General features: G+C 43.8%; 1 pseudogene across 1 annotated transcript in view; it reads right to left on the minus strand.

Annotated features, from left to right (window-relative positions):
- LOC306914341 (chemerin-like receptor 1) overlaps positions 1–7,825 on the minus strand; it is a 122,517-nt pseudogene extending 114,692 nt beyond the window's left edge. Inside the window, exons 1-2 of the transcript in view lie at positions 7,754–7,825; positions 7,096–7,260 (exon numbers count right to left, since the gene is read on the minus strand). The product of the transcript in view is annotated as a chemerin-like receptor 1 (transcript). The remainder of the gene's footprint in view (positions 1–7,095; positions 7,261–7,753) is intronic.
- Positions 7,826–13,748: the final 5,923 nt, after the last annotated feature.

Here is a 13,748-nt window from a genome sequence, read left to right on the forward strand (position 1 = left end):
AGTGTGTACCTAATGCCCGGGAGATGCTTTGGCTGGCGGGTCCAGCTGTCCAGCTGTCATTTTAAACAGCCAATCCAGAGGGGACACACAGATGCTAGTGTCACAAGTGCATCATAGTTTGAATACAAAAAGAGGGGGAGAAGCCCATTACACACACAAAACATGTGTGTTCATTTAATGAGTGTAAAAGGTTCATTTGGTCATGTTTGTAGACGCTCACAGACACTGCAGATTTCAATGGGCATATGAAAGAAGTAGGCTAAAGTAATCTGAATGCCACACAGAAAATGTATGTTATTAGCCGTACGTAGAGGGTATAAAAGAACTGAAAGAAAACACATATTCCGCACATTCCTTTCCATGAAACCATATATCCTCCTTACAGATCATGATGTAGTGCTGCAAGATAAATCGAAAAAAGATGGCGATCTAGATTCAGACACCTATGCAATCTCATTTAAAAATTTGAGCAAGAATCGTGCAGGACTAGTTGACTGTCTAATTCATTTCAGTTACTCTGTTTTTGCTACAAGAGAGAGACTTTAAGAGAGGTTTAAAGAGTGCCGTGATTAGTTTTTTTTTCCTCAGTTTGTCATGTGTTTAATGAGGTAACCGTACTTCATTAGACCCCTTGGTGTGGTTGTTAATTATGTGCAATGATGTCTAACCTTTGTAGGGTTTCTTCCTGGAGGCTGAAACCTGTATAGCACCTGGTTAACCACTGGACTAGTTCTATAGGTTCTAATGAGTGGGGATCCAACAGGAAGCACGCGCATCTCCAGAAATTCTACAGGTGCTGGTCAAAAATATACGCCTTATGGAATTATGGAATGCACGTGCTAATAAAAAGTATTTAAAATATTGCTTTGATGCTCATATTATCCTTAGGAAGTATTACGTTGTTTTTGTATTAACATATGCATTCCATACATTCCATAGGGCTAGACCATAGGGACATCAACTTGGGACAGGAGCAGTTCCTTTTTAGTGAAAGATTCTTTATTTATGAAAGAAATAAAATATTTAAGGTGATATTTTATTTTTTATTTTAGTTGTAGAGGGCAAGTATTTTAAGGCATATTTGTCTTATTAGCCAGAGATCCTTTTAACAAAAATCCCATACCGCCCCATGAGCCCTACCTTGAATCAGTGTCTGTGGGCCTCCTTTAGCTTGCCATCTTGTATCTCCAACAGGGACAAAAAACCTGACCTGTACAACAGGTTAAAGAAAATAAATCAATCAATTCAACCAATAAAGTGCTTCAGGTACTGTGGGGTCAATTAACACTAGCTGCAGTGTGCACAACTAGACCCAAATTGATGAGCTCAGCTGCCTTAAAATTGCACAATTTCTTACCATGAATACATTTTGCAACATTTTGCCATAAAAACTCTTGAAATAACACAAAACATTTCCATGTAAAAGTGTTACCACAAAGAATTAGCGCAATTATAAATGAATTGTTTTTAACTCACCAAAACACTTGGTCTGTACAAACGCAAAACAAACCGGGCAGGTGCTGCTCCTGCAGGCTGCTCCTAATTCTGACGATCACACACGTCAGAGCATCTGCTACACAGGTGTTTATCACAGTTTAAGGTGTAAATAAAACAGGTATTTTTTTCAGTTTAGTTACTTTCTTCTGACGTTCTGTCTGCTTCTCTGTCTCTCCACTCTGCAGATTCAAATGTCAATGTGACAGCATAGCCTCCACACAAACTCTCTGTCCTTAAAGGGGAAGTAACCTCAGCGCTCACCCTCACCTGCCATTGACCCTATGCAGACTGCGGCCATCTTGCCAGCAAGGTGCTAACTAGATGCAATTTCCCATTGACAGCCCATTCATCCAAACAGAAAAGTCCTATCTGATTGAATTAAACAACGTCAAACTCACCAATATGGCAGCTGTGTGAAAATACTCTATCTGCAAAGTGTTTGTTACATACAAATCCACTGTAGACTTGTTATGAGCTATGTTGTTCTATTTATAGTGACTCATAATAGACTATGTGACAACCAAGTATAGAATTTTACCCAACAAATGACTGGTGAGGTGACTGAGATACTCGAGATAATCATTACGCCATTCAATTGAAAACCTGCAAATTGGAATAAAATGACTGCTTAACCGAATAGAAAGCTGTGGAACTAGGGGGGGGGGGGGGGGGGGGGGGGGGGCAGATCATTTGAAGTGGATGAAAGATTTGGGACTCAATTATTCAATGCAGATTGCAGATTGGTTCAGCCAAATTTGCCATCTGTGATCGGTTATGACAAGCAATGTTCGCACTGAACACACTGCGAAACACTCGTTTTAACTGTGAGAGTGTCAAAACAGACACATTGTGAGCTTGTAGATGTGCAATTTAAATGTTTTTTACATTTTCTTTTTTAATTTTGAGGATCTTTATCAACATCCACCGCTAAATGGCAGTAGCAGCACAGGCCACCATAGATTTGTTCTATTTTTTCAGAACGAGAGTTGTAAGATTTGTCTTAAGTCTTGATTGTAATGTTAAGCCCCTTTAAAAAGTTAAAAACGTATTTGGCCTGGAGGCACTTTGTGAAAAAGAAGTCAAATCAGTACTTGGCCTTCAATGAATCAATTTGTTCCTATAATATAAACTTGATATAAACTTTATTACAGGCTCGTGGCCCACAAGGTAAGACAGTACATCACTTATACAAGAATAATAATTTAAAAAAATACAGTACATTTACCCAGCCCCACAGGTTACTACTCTAGGAGAGGCACTCATGCCAGTGTCCTCTGATGGTAGAAGTGTACCTGACAGAACTACGGCCTGGGTCTGTCATCTGTCCAATGAGTCCATTCAGTGTCCTCTGATGGTAGGTTCTGTCAGGTACACACCTGACAGAACTACGGCCTGGGTCTGTCACCTGTCCAATTCAGTGTCCTCTGATGGTAGGTTCTGTCAGGTACACACCTGACAGAACTACGGCCTGGGTCTGTCATCTGTCCAATGAGACCATTCAGTGAGCGATCCAGCCTGCTCATGAATTTGAATGTCAGGTTCATCAACAGAGCCATGAAGGTAGTGAGACCCAACGAACAGAAAAGCCCACTGGCTCTAGGCTATACTTGCAGCTTGCGTAAGCTCTCCTTCTTATACTTCACCCACAGTGGAGCTGTATAGAGAGGGGTGCATGAATGAATGACATGCCCAAAATAGGAAAGCCAGGTTGGAAGTGGTTAAATTGATAATCAGGAGACACACGCACGCACACACGTACATGCACACGGACACAAACAGAAACAGAAACACAAACACACACACACACACACACACACACAGAGACACACACATATATCGTTTGTCTTTGTATCGTATCGCAATACAAATAATCGGTATCGAATTGTTTTGCAATGCAAATAATAGATTGTATCAATATACTTGTATGTTATATTAAGCAACTTTATCTTTATCTTTATACTCCAAACTGGAGCGGTTAGGCACAGCTTTTGATGAATTGAACATGGTGGACCCTCTTGTAAACAAGTGTAATGCTTAATTGGGTCGTCCACTCACAGTTAACACTTAGGCCGCTATCATTTATTGAAAAATTAGGATCTAATTCACGCCAGCATTTTTTTAATTTGAGCTCTTATTTTGAAAAGCCGCCATTTCCGGTCCATGAGCAGTATGTCTTAACCTAGGAAACTACACGGAGCGGACAGGCCTTGTTTACCATCTGAAGCCAGACCGGAGCTCTGCAGAGCTCCAGATCATCATATCTGTGCCGTCAAAGAAACGCTGTTTTGACCAAAATGCCATCTGGGACAAGGAATAGGAGATACAGGCGATTGAAAGAAATGGATAGAATGGATTATTATGGCAACGACGATTTAAGATGGGCGATCCAGTGCTGTGCTAACAACACAGCTAGCTAACCGGCTAACGTGAGTAGCATTTTGGCTCGAGCAATCGAACGCACTATAAAAGCGCAATTGCCGAAGGGCTTCGGCAATGGCGTTAAGTGTTAGTATCAAAATTAGGCTTCAATTGACAAAGGTTTTCGGCAATGGCGCTGAAAGTATTAACAGTCTTTGTATTGAGTTTGTGCTTGAAATGTACTGTAATTCTGCAAACTGTTAATAAATATTTCAATCAATCAATCAAAGCTCAAAAAGAAAAAGAGGGGGTTTCCATTAAATATGGCTTCAATTGGTCTATTGATAAATGTGTGTATTCTCTGTGTTCATGTCAAGGTACGGGTTCTCCATAATGTGTTCAAATATAATATCCATGTATCTGCCAGTGTGTTTACTTATTTATATCCATATTAATACATTATTCCCATAAAAAAACCTCCACATGTTTCACAAAGATTTAATTTATTTTATAAATAGTTACGGTATCGATTTTAAACCATGAATGAACCAATATCGGCCATGTATCGCGTCATGATACGTATCACATCGCAAATGTATCGTTACACCCCTAGTAGCTATAGCTAGCTTACTGCTCTTGTAGAGCGGATGGGGGAGGTGTAGGTGGGAGCCTGGGAGGGGGCAGTACCTGAGGCCCCTGGCCATTCTCCACAGCCGGGGCGTAGTCATGGCAACGAGCAGAAGCGGCCGCTAATGGCATCCTTATCAATTCCATCTAAATGACTCTCAGCCGAAGCAATGGGCTTCCTCCTCAACACACTCCCCTCCTTACAACACACACACACACACACACACGCACACACACACAGGCTGCATCGCCTCGCTACGCACGCACGCACGCGAGTAGCCTACATGTAAATAAATACCAAGAGAGCCCACTGCCTCAGTCCTTGACATTGTAACATTTTAGTTTATTATTTGAATATGCAAATTACATTTACAGGGAGACAAACATAGCGGGGTTGAGAGATCATGGACACCCAAGGATACACACCTTCTCCACACAGACAAAACATGCCTATAACAGCCGAAACTAGAAAAAGTGCCCTTCTGGGCACAGGTCTCCACCAGGAGGATAGGACTGCGTGTGATGTTTGGCAAAATGTTTAGGAGTAATATAAACATGTTTTTTTGTTTGTTTGTTTTTTGCACCAATTTTCTTCATTTTGTTGAGGAAATGCAGAGCCAGATCACTCATAGCATCTCTGAGGATAGAATTCTGGATGAGCAGGACATGGGCAGCATTTTGAACGAAACAGGCCACTCCTGAAAACTTTGGAAGGCAATGTTAGCCAATCAGTGTAGAATCTGAGAAATCCAACAGACTCTCCTTGATCACATGACTACAGAGATCGTGTGTACCGATTTGCGTGAGATTTGGATGAAATCTGTGCGACTAACATAAGCAATGTGTTTAGCAGAAATCGGCCTCATGGTGGCGCTATAACCGGCAGATGTGGAGGGATGCAGGGAAAATGTTTTTCCATGGCCTCTAGGGAGTGTGCATACATAAGTTGTATACATATTGATGCAGTTATAGCTAAAAACAGGAATTGGCCTGTTATAGCGCCACCATGAGGCTGATTTGGAAAATAATGAGTGGCATGTCGTCCTCTGCCTAGTGGAAATGTGCGTGTATAATTTCACGGAAATTGCACACTGTTTTTGTGATTTGTGGCATTTTGTTCGAAACGGACCATTCATGTGAGCTTTGGAAGCCAATATTAGCCAATCAGGATGGAAGATGGGAAATGTGTGTACGGGTAATCTACAGAAATGTGTTTTGCCTAAATCGGCCTCATGGTGGCGCTATAACAGGCTGTTGAGGAATATTTGGGGCAGAGGTTCATGTTGGCATCCATGGAGTGTGTGTGCACAGTTTGGCATGGATCGGGCCAACGGTACCGGAGATTAGCTGATAACGGACGGACTGAAGGAAGGAAGGACACACACACACACACACACATACACACACACACACACACACACACACAGTGCAAAAAACATACTCCATACCCCATGCCTTCGGCCTGGTGGAGACAATTAGAGCAGTATTTGGCAAGTTGTTTGGCTCTGCTCTTGGTCATGCCAGCTATTGGTAGGCCACTCATGGTCAGTTTTTGCACATGGCTTACCAGCCTAGGCCAGTGGTTCCCAAACTAGTTCATGTCAAGGACCCCCAAATTGACACTAATGAGCCCGCGGAACCCCATTTGAAGAGATATGCCAGGGACCCCCATAAGAGAAGATTTGTACGGCTCTAGCTGTCACGATATCAGTCTGTTGCACACTTTTATTATGTAGTGATGTCCTAGTGTTTCCTGTTTTCTCTTGTTACTGTTTCCTGTCTTGTCTCACCTCCCTGTGATTACTAGTTTTCTCCACCTGTGTCCTGTTAGTCTCCCAGCCAATCCCTGTGTTGATTGTTAGGTCTGTTCACCTGTGTATTGTTATCCTGTGTCTACTTAAACCCTCAGTTCCTTGTGTCCCCTGCCAGATCTTATATGTTGTTATGGTGTTCTGTAGTGTTTCCAGTATGTGTATTCTATGTTATCCTGAGTTTTGGGTGAATAAATCCCTCTGCATTTGACCACCTATATACCAGTCTGTTCTGCATTTGGGTCCTACATCTCCTGAGTCGCACCGTGACACTAGCAGTGATTCTCAACCCGTTTAATTTCAAGGATCCCCAGTTTGACAAGCATTAGCCTACACCGGACCTCCATTTAATTACATTTCTATCTCTGGGACCCCAATTCATATTGTAAAATCAATGTTAATTTAACTCTGAGAGTGATACGGACCCATAAGGGTCCATTTGGTTCCAAACTATATCATTTAGCTGGGAAGTGGGGACCCCCTGGAACTCCCTCAAGGACCAGGATCCATTTTGGAACAATTTGAATACTTTAAATTATATGATGTATTGTACTATCATCTGAACCATGTAGCACATTCTCTATGTAAATTGACTATTACTTCTACTAAAAATTAATGTTAAAACCTGAAACCTTTCTCAGAACTTTATTCGTCTGCGTCCAAATCATTTTTTAAGGTCTTTCTATTTTTTATGGTACAGTGGCTGTCAGTCAGATTTAAAGGGCTACTCACTCATTTTTAAGGTAAAGACAGCACGGCATTTGGGTCTCCCTGCTGGGTTATTGGAGGTATTTATAGATACAGTCCTATCCTTGCAGGGGGGCCTCTGGATTTTGAGCGACGCTATACTGCTGCCGGAACGTGTGCCACTGCAGCCTGTGTCGTAAGGAGGAGGGCCGCTGTGCCACGGGCGTCCTGGTGGGCCTGCATGGCGCGCTACAACGGGCACGACAACGTCCACGAGCATCTGGAGAGAGTACAGAAGGAGCACTCTCGTGTGCACAAAGACCCATTTTTAATTTGTAAACTTTTATTCAAAGTTCATTTGAATATTTGCAACTATACCACCAACTTCAAAACCGCTCTCAAAGGGCAACTACGGACGGCTGCAATTCGAAACTGGCCCCCGTAAAATCTGAATCCACCCCCCACCCCCTTTTCCCCCTCACTGTACTGTATATGTTTCTTTTCCCTTTTTACCCCCTTTATGATGAATTCCTGTTCTGTTCTTTGACTATATAGAAGTGTCTATTTGTACGTCTCTAAATGTTTTTGATGAATTGAACAAGGTGGACCCTCTTGTAAACAAGTGTAATGCTTAATTGGGTCGTCCACTCACAGTTAACAGTCTTTGTATTGAGTTTGTACTTGAAATGTACTGTAATTCTGCAAACTGTTAACAAATATTTCAATCAATCAATCAATCAAGATCTGGGGGGGAGGGGGGGGGGGTATAGTACCTGAGGCACCAGGCCATTCTCCACAGCAGGGACGTAGTCATGGCAACGAGCAGAAGCGGCCGCTAATGGCATCCTTATCAATTCCATCTATATGACCACATGAATCACATGGATGTAAAAACCCAAGAGTCTACATTACAGCGTCAGTCCATGACACTGTAACGCGCGCGCGTTACAGCGTCAGTCCATGACACTGTAGCGCACGCACGCACGCACACACACACGCACACACGCACACACACACACACACACACACACACACACACACACACACACACACACACACTCTTTAACAATTAATTTGTGTCCACACAAAGGAAATTGCATTCATGGACATACATAGTTCAGGTGCAGCCTTGAATTCACAGAGATTTTTTGTTGTTGTTGTTTTTCGTCACATTCTTAAGCCAAAATAATTTGATAACCGGCTGTGCAGAGGTAGCAACCTAATCTATTTACAGTATGTGTGATCTTGGCATTACAATTTATTTACAATTTACAATTTAGGCATTTAGCAGACGCTCTTAATCCAGAGCGACTTACATTAAGCAAGAACAAAAAGCATGGGAATACATCACATATGTAAAATGCATTTATCGCGAAACATGCGTAAGCTAAGAACGTGACTAGAACATATCTATATAATGACACTATACATATAAACTATAACTAGAACATATCTATGTAATGACACTATACATATAAACTATACATATATGCTATACTATGCTGTACATATATACTATGAAGTATATATGTAGCATCATTGTAAAGAATGATTGAAATACCTGAATCTTTCCCTAATTTGCCTAAAAGACATGTGGCTCGCCTCTCACAAGTACGCACGCGGGAACTCACTCACTCACACACTCACTCACACACTCACACACACACACACACACACACTTAATTTGTGTACACACAAAGGAAATTGCATTCATGGACATAAATAGTTCAGGTGCAGCAAAGTTACATCCACAAAATCAAGGCATATATAGTCACGATACAACAAGCATGTCATGTCACCCAGCATTCCATGGATACAAGGAGTGGTGTGTACTGTGTAGGAACCCTACGTTCGAAACCCGCTCCAACAACCAGTCCGTGGGCATGGCCCAGGCTGGACCGCCCGAAGAAACCAAAGTTCCCAGTCTACTCCTGCATTGCCACAAAGTTTCATATTGCTTTCCGTAGCGTAGCTGATCCCATGGGCCCAAAATCCAGCGGATGGACACACCGCTAGAAGGCCAGGTCCGCCTGTCCAAATCCATTTCTGGCCTGGCCAAAATCCATACAATGAGAAAAAAAGAAGACAAAAACAAGACCTGAGAACTATTAATGGACAGCTAATTGGCCGTTGCGGTAGAGCGCGACCCTCAATCACCCACTGGAATGTGCGCGGGGAGACGACAATTAACACATGATCTTGCCTGCCCAAACCGTAATTCCTGGATACGCCACTGCTGGGAACCGCTGCTGAAGCCGTCAAAATGGTGAAAATTCCTAGTTTTCGTCGTTAGTTTCATTAAAGCTCTGGAAGATTTATGTGACTGTTAACGCCAGGGTCTCCATTGGGTCCCACACAGTGTTAGCTCCTCAAGGTGACTTTGCTCACATTCGCTGGTCACACAATAGGGTACCGATGATCTGACATCACTCCCTCTATCTCTGGGTCATGGTGTTATTTTGTGTATTGGAATTCCCATGAGCAAATCTTCGATTGCGTCATACTGTATAAGAACTGTGTTCCAAAAATAAACAAACCAGCCAGGCGATTCTGTCAGGTATTTGACTCTCATGTCGTTTGCGCGTATAGCGATAGTTCGTTACAGCCACGGAAGTCAGGAGGCTTACTTCTAATCATCTCTCCACGGACCCCCACATGCAAATTCGCTAACAGTTCATTCATATTATACTGCTGCTAATCATTCTGTCTGTTTCTCATACGCTTCAAGCCAACTCACATACGCCCCCACAGTACAATCAAGCTGTCTTTTTAAGCAGTCACTCGTGTGTTCACTCTATATGCCTATAGCTGAAGTAGAGTACAGTAGTTGTACCGACGTCAGTGTTCAAATTCCCTCCACCTCCCCGGCCTACTCCCTGTGGCATTCAGTTTGGTTAATGGGTGATTCTGTGATTCTGTGAGTAATGTGCTGTGATTCATGGGTTGTATACTATGATAGGCATATGTGATATGTGTCATATGTATCTACGTGATGTATGGCATGCATTTGAAAGGTGTAATGTTGTTCGTGTACTATCTTTATTGCATTCTTGTGCTCTGCTCTTTGGGTTTGTGATCTCAGATTCTGTGTATGCTAATCAGCCCTATTCTGGGCATAACGATAATAGGCAAAGAAAACAAGCATGAGCTCGCAGACACACTGATGGACGTACGAATGGACGGACAGATGGACAGACGGGCGAAAACACATAAGTCTCTGGCATTCGGCCGTACGGCCTGGCGGAGACAACACAATGAGCACAGTAAATGGCTGCAGGTGTATTGTTCTGTATGAGACAACTGTTGAAGATTACAGTAATATTTGCCAGCTTCATAGCCTTCTGTAGGCTATATGACACTAATTGGTGTGTACTGACATCTACACTATCTATAGATATAGTGTAGATGTCATGTATGCGCAAGCTAATGCGTGTGCGAGTGCGTACACTGTGCACACACGAGCACTGCAGGTGCCGAGTTCCTGATTAATACTTCCCCCACAGAGCAGGAAAAGACAAAATTAGATGATAAAGATAAATTATGCTCTTAAATTATCTATCTAGGCTATATTCTCCGGCAAAAAGGAGCAGACACAAAACCTACAATAAAATTACAATATGATGTAAGGCTCGTCTAGCAGGACCGTGGGGGCTGATGAAATATTTAACGCGAAAAGGCTAACATGCAAGGGAAGGGGGGGGGGGGGGGCTGAACGTTGCGTTATGTAATTCAGCTCGCTGCTAGCCAACACAGCCCATGAGCTTGCTAGGCCCATGCATGCCAGGGATCTGTTGGGGGATTTGGCCAACTAAGCCAGGCTAGGCTGCACTAGACATAGCATGCTGAGTGATTTGTCAGTGTTCCAGGCTGGTGCTATCCTGAGGGATCTCATTAGCTTAGCACTCAATCTCGGTGGTCCTCCCGTGATTGAATACAAGCACAAAGAGAGAAACAAGCACTTGTGATCCCCCACCCACTACGCCAACACACACACATGCACACATGCACGCACACACACACGCACACATGCACTCGCACACGCACGCACACCACTTTGCCCATTTCCCCTCCTGCTCTCCTCTCGCTCTCCCCATCCTCTGTTTGCATCGGAAGGACAGATTGAATGGATGCCTCATCAGTCGAGTAGAGGCGCTGGCTCACTTTGAAACAGGCTCCAGTCACTTTAACTGATCTCCCTTCCAGCTTCATTGCTCACACATTCTTTTAAACGTCCTCCGCGGCCGTCTGTCAAAACCTGTCTGCCATGCTGAGAAAGCCTGGACCGACACCAAAGAGCTCCCCTCCTTCACGTGAACTCCTCTCTCACTCGCATGTTGTTTAATCCCTCGCACTCGAACGGCAAAATCAAACAGAAAAAGTTTTGCCTGTCTCAGCATGCTGTCCGCCCTCCCCCCCCGATCATCAAAGCGTCTGTACGCCATCTGCTTTCCCCCCCTCAAAGTTAGCCCTTGCCGTCTTGACAGCCAACAAAACGGTTGCATCACCGCACGGCACGGCATGTGGCGGCGGCTAGATGGAGCTACACTCTCTCTCGGCCCCCCTCGTAACGGCAGACAGGTGAGCCGACAGCAAAGGAACACAAGGATTCCCAATCTATCAAGGACTGGAGGAGAAAGAAAACCTACCGTCTCCTCGTTTGTGCGCACGCACGTGCGTGCATGCGCGTGTGTGTGTGTGCGCGCGCGTGTGTCGACTGTGTGTGGGTGGGAAGTTGCGTTGGCACTAATGAGTGAGGGCCGCCTGTGGAGTCTGATATATGGACTTTAATTAGAGGCCTTTTGACAGAGATGTCAACAGAGTGAGTTGGGTTATTAAGACGGGACCCCCCGCTCTGGCTTAATGATAACTAATGAGTGTGAACCAGGCTACAGCCCAGTGGAGATCCAGCACTCACACTGAGAGGATGTGGATCCAATCCACCTGGCTGCTATGTGAGATGGTATTTTTGACACTCATGCAGACCCTGTGAGGGTCCATTTGGAGCCCTGGTGGTCCCTAGACCATGCAGACGTCGAGAACCAGTGACCTAAACCCTACAGTGTGTATTTTCAGTTGACTGGAGATCCCACAAGGCCCCTAACCTCGCATCACCAGACCACCGCAGAAGAAAGCCTGCTATTCGTTCCAAACTGGCCCGTGTAATCCGATCTAGGCCACGCCTATACTGAAAACAAAAACAAAAACAAAAATATATATATATATATATGGTGGTTCCGGTTTTTCGACACACAGCATTTTGGTTCACCCAATCCCCATTTAAATGCTGAATCGAGTATAATACCAGTAACACCTGAGGTCGCGTGCACGCATCCGACTGATGGGCGAGTGCTGGCGCTTTGGCATGGGGGGTCAGATCAACATATGGAATGAATTCTGTAGGCCTATACTGGCCATATATGTATTGAGCGTGTCTTGAGTGTACAGGGTTTGATGTGGTCAGATCAATATATGGAATGAATTCTGTAGGCCTATACTGGCCATATATATATGGAGCGTGTCTTGAGTGTACAGGGTTTGATGTGGTCAGATCAACATATGGAATGTCAGAACAGGTCAGCTCCATATATGGAGATCTAAGGGTGGCAGCGCCCCATCCTTTATCCAAGGTGCTTTACATATGTGCATTACATTCACCCATTCATTCATACACCGATGGCAGCAGAAACCATGCAAGGCACCAACCAACACATCGGGAGCAATTAGGGGTTCAGTGTCTTGCTCAAGGACACTTCGACACTAACTCTGGCTCCCGCCCGGGTTTGAACTGGCAACCTTGCGGTTACCATCCAGCCACTCTACCCCTGAGCCACCGCCGCCAGACTCTCACATGCAGTGCATGCTTGCAGTGCACCGTTCCGTACCCACTCAGTCTGGACCCAGACTGGATCAACAACTTGATCCCAGTCTACTTAAGGCCCTGCTGTTCCGGTCTGCAGGACCACAGCGTTTGAGAACCGCAGTAGACAGTGTAAGACAGTCAGCACAGATGTGAAAACACAGTCAGAAGACACAGGAGTGGAAGGTAACAAAGTACCATGTACTCATGTACTGTATACTTAACACATTTTAGTATTTCCTTTTTTGAGTGGTGCAAACCACTCTCAACAACTGGCTTTGTACCCGTGTTTGTTCGTACCAAAAAAGCGAGCATGGTTGCTATGGTTAGCAACCAAAACAACGAGCATGGTTGCTATGGTTAGTATGTGACGTCACTGACGTCACAGAGTGACCTACCTTCAAATGACACTGTTGAGACTGAATTCATGCGGAGAGTACTTATGACACAGATGCTTTCCTGGTTCTAATGTACAGTAACTATAACAATAAATGTGTAGTTGCACCACACTTTTTCTATACTTTTACTTCTACTCCATTACATCTCAAATGTACCTTTACTCCGCTGGTCAGCAGAAGAGCCTGATCGGCTCGAAACGTTATACCACTCAATCTCTTAGAGCTTAGAGCTGCTATTTTCAAGATATATTTATACATTTTAGACATAATGGTAACTAGTGAAACGGGACATTCTGCACAAGTATTACTTTAGTCTTGGTACTTTAAGTATATATTTTGATGCCAATGCTTTTGTACTTTTACTCAAGTAATGCATTTCTGAATTGCAGTATTGATACTTTTAGTTTAAAACATTTGAGTACTTTTTCCATCACTGCTAAACACAGTCGAGTGGGGGCGAGAGCTACAGTATGGCGGATGTTATGTTGCACTTCTCGGAGCGCAGCGTAAAAT

Source organism: Electrona antarctica, assembly GCF_951216825.1.
Source record: "Electrona antarctica genome assembly, chromosome: 21".
In the NCBI taxonomy this organism is placed as follows: domain Eukaryota; kingdom Metazoa; phylum Chordata; class Actinopteri; order Myctophiformes; family Myctophidae; genus Electrona; species Electrona antarctica.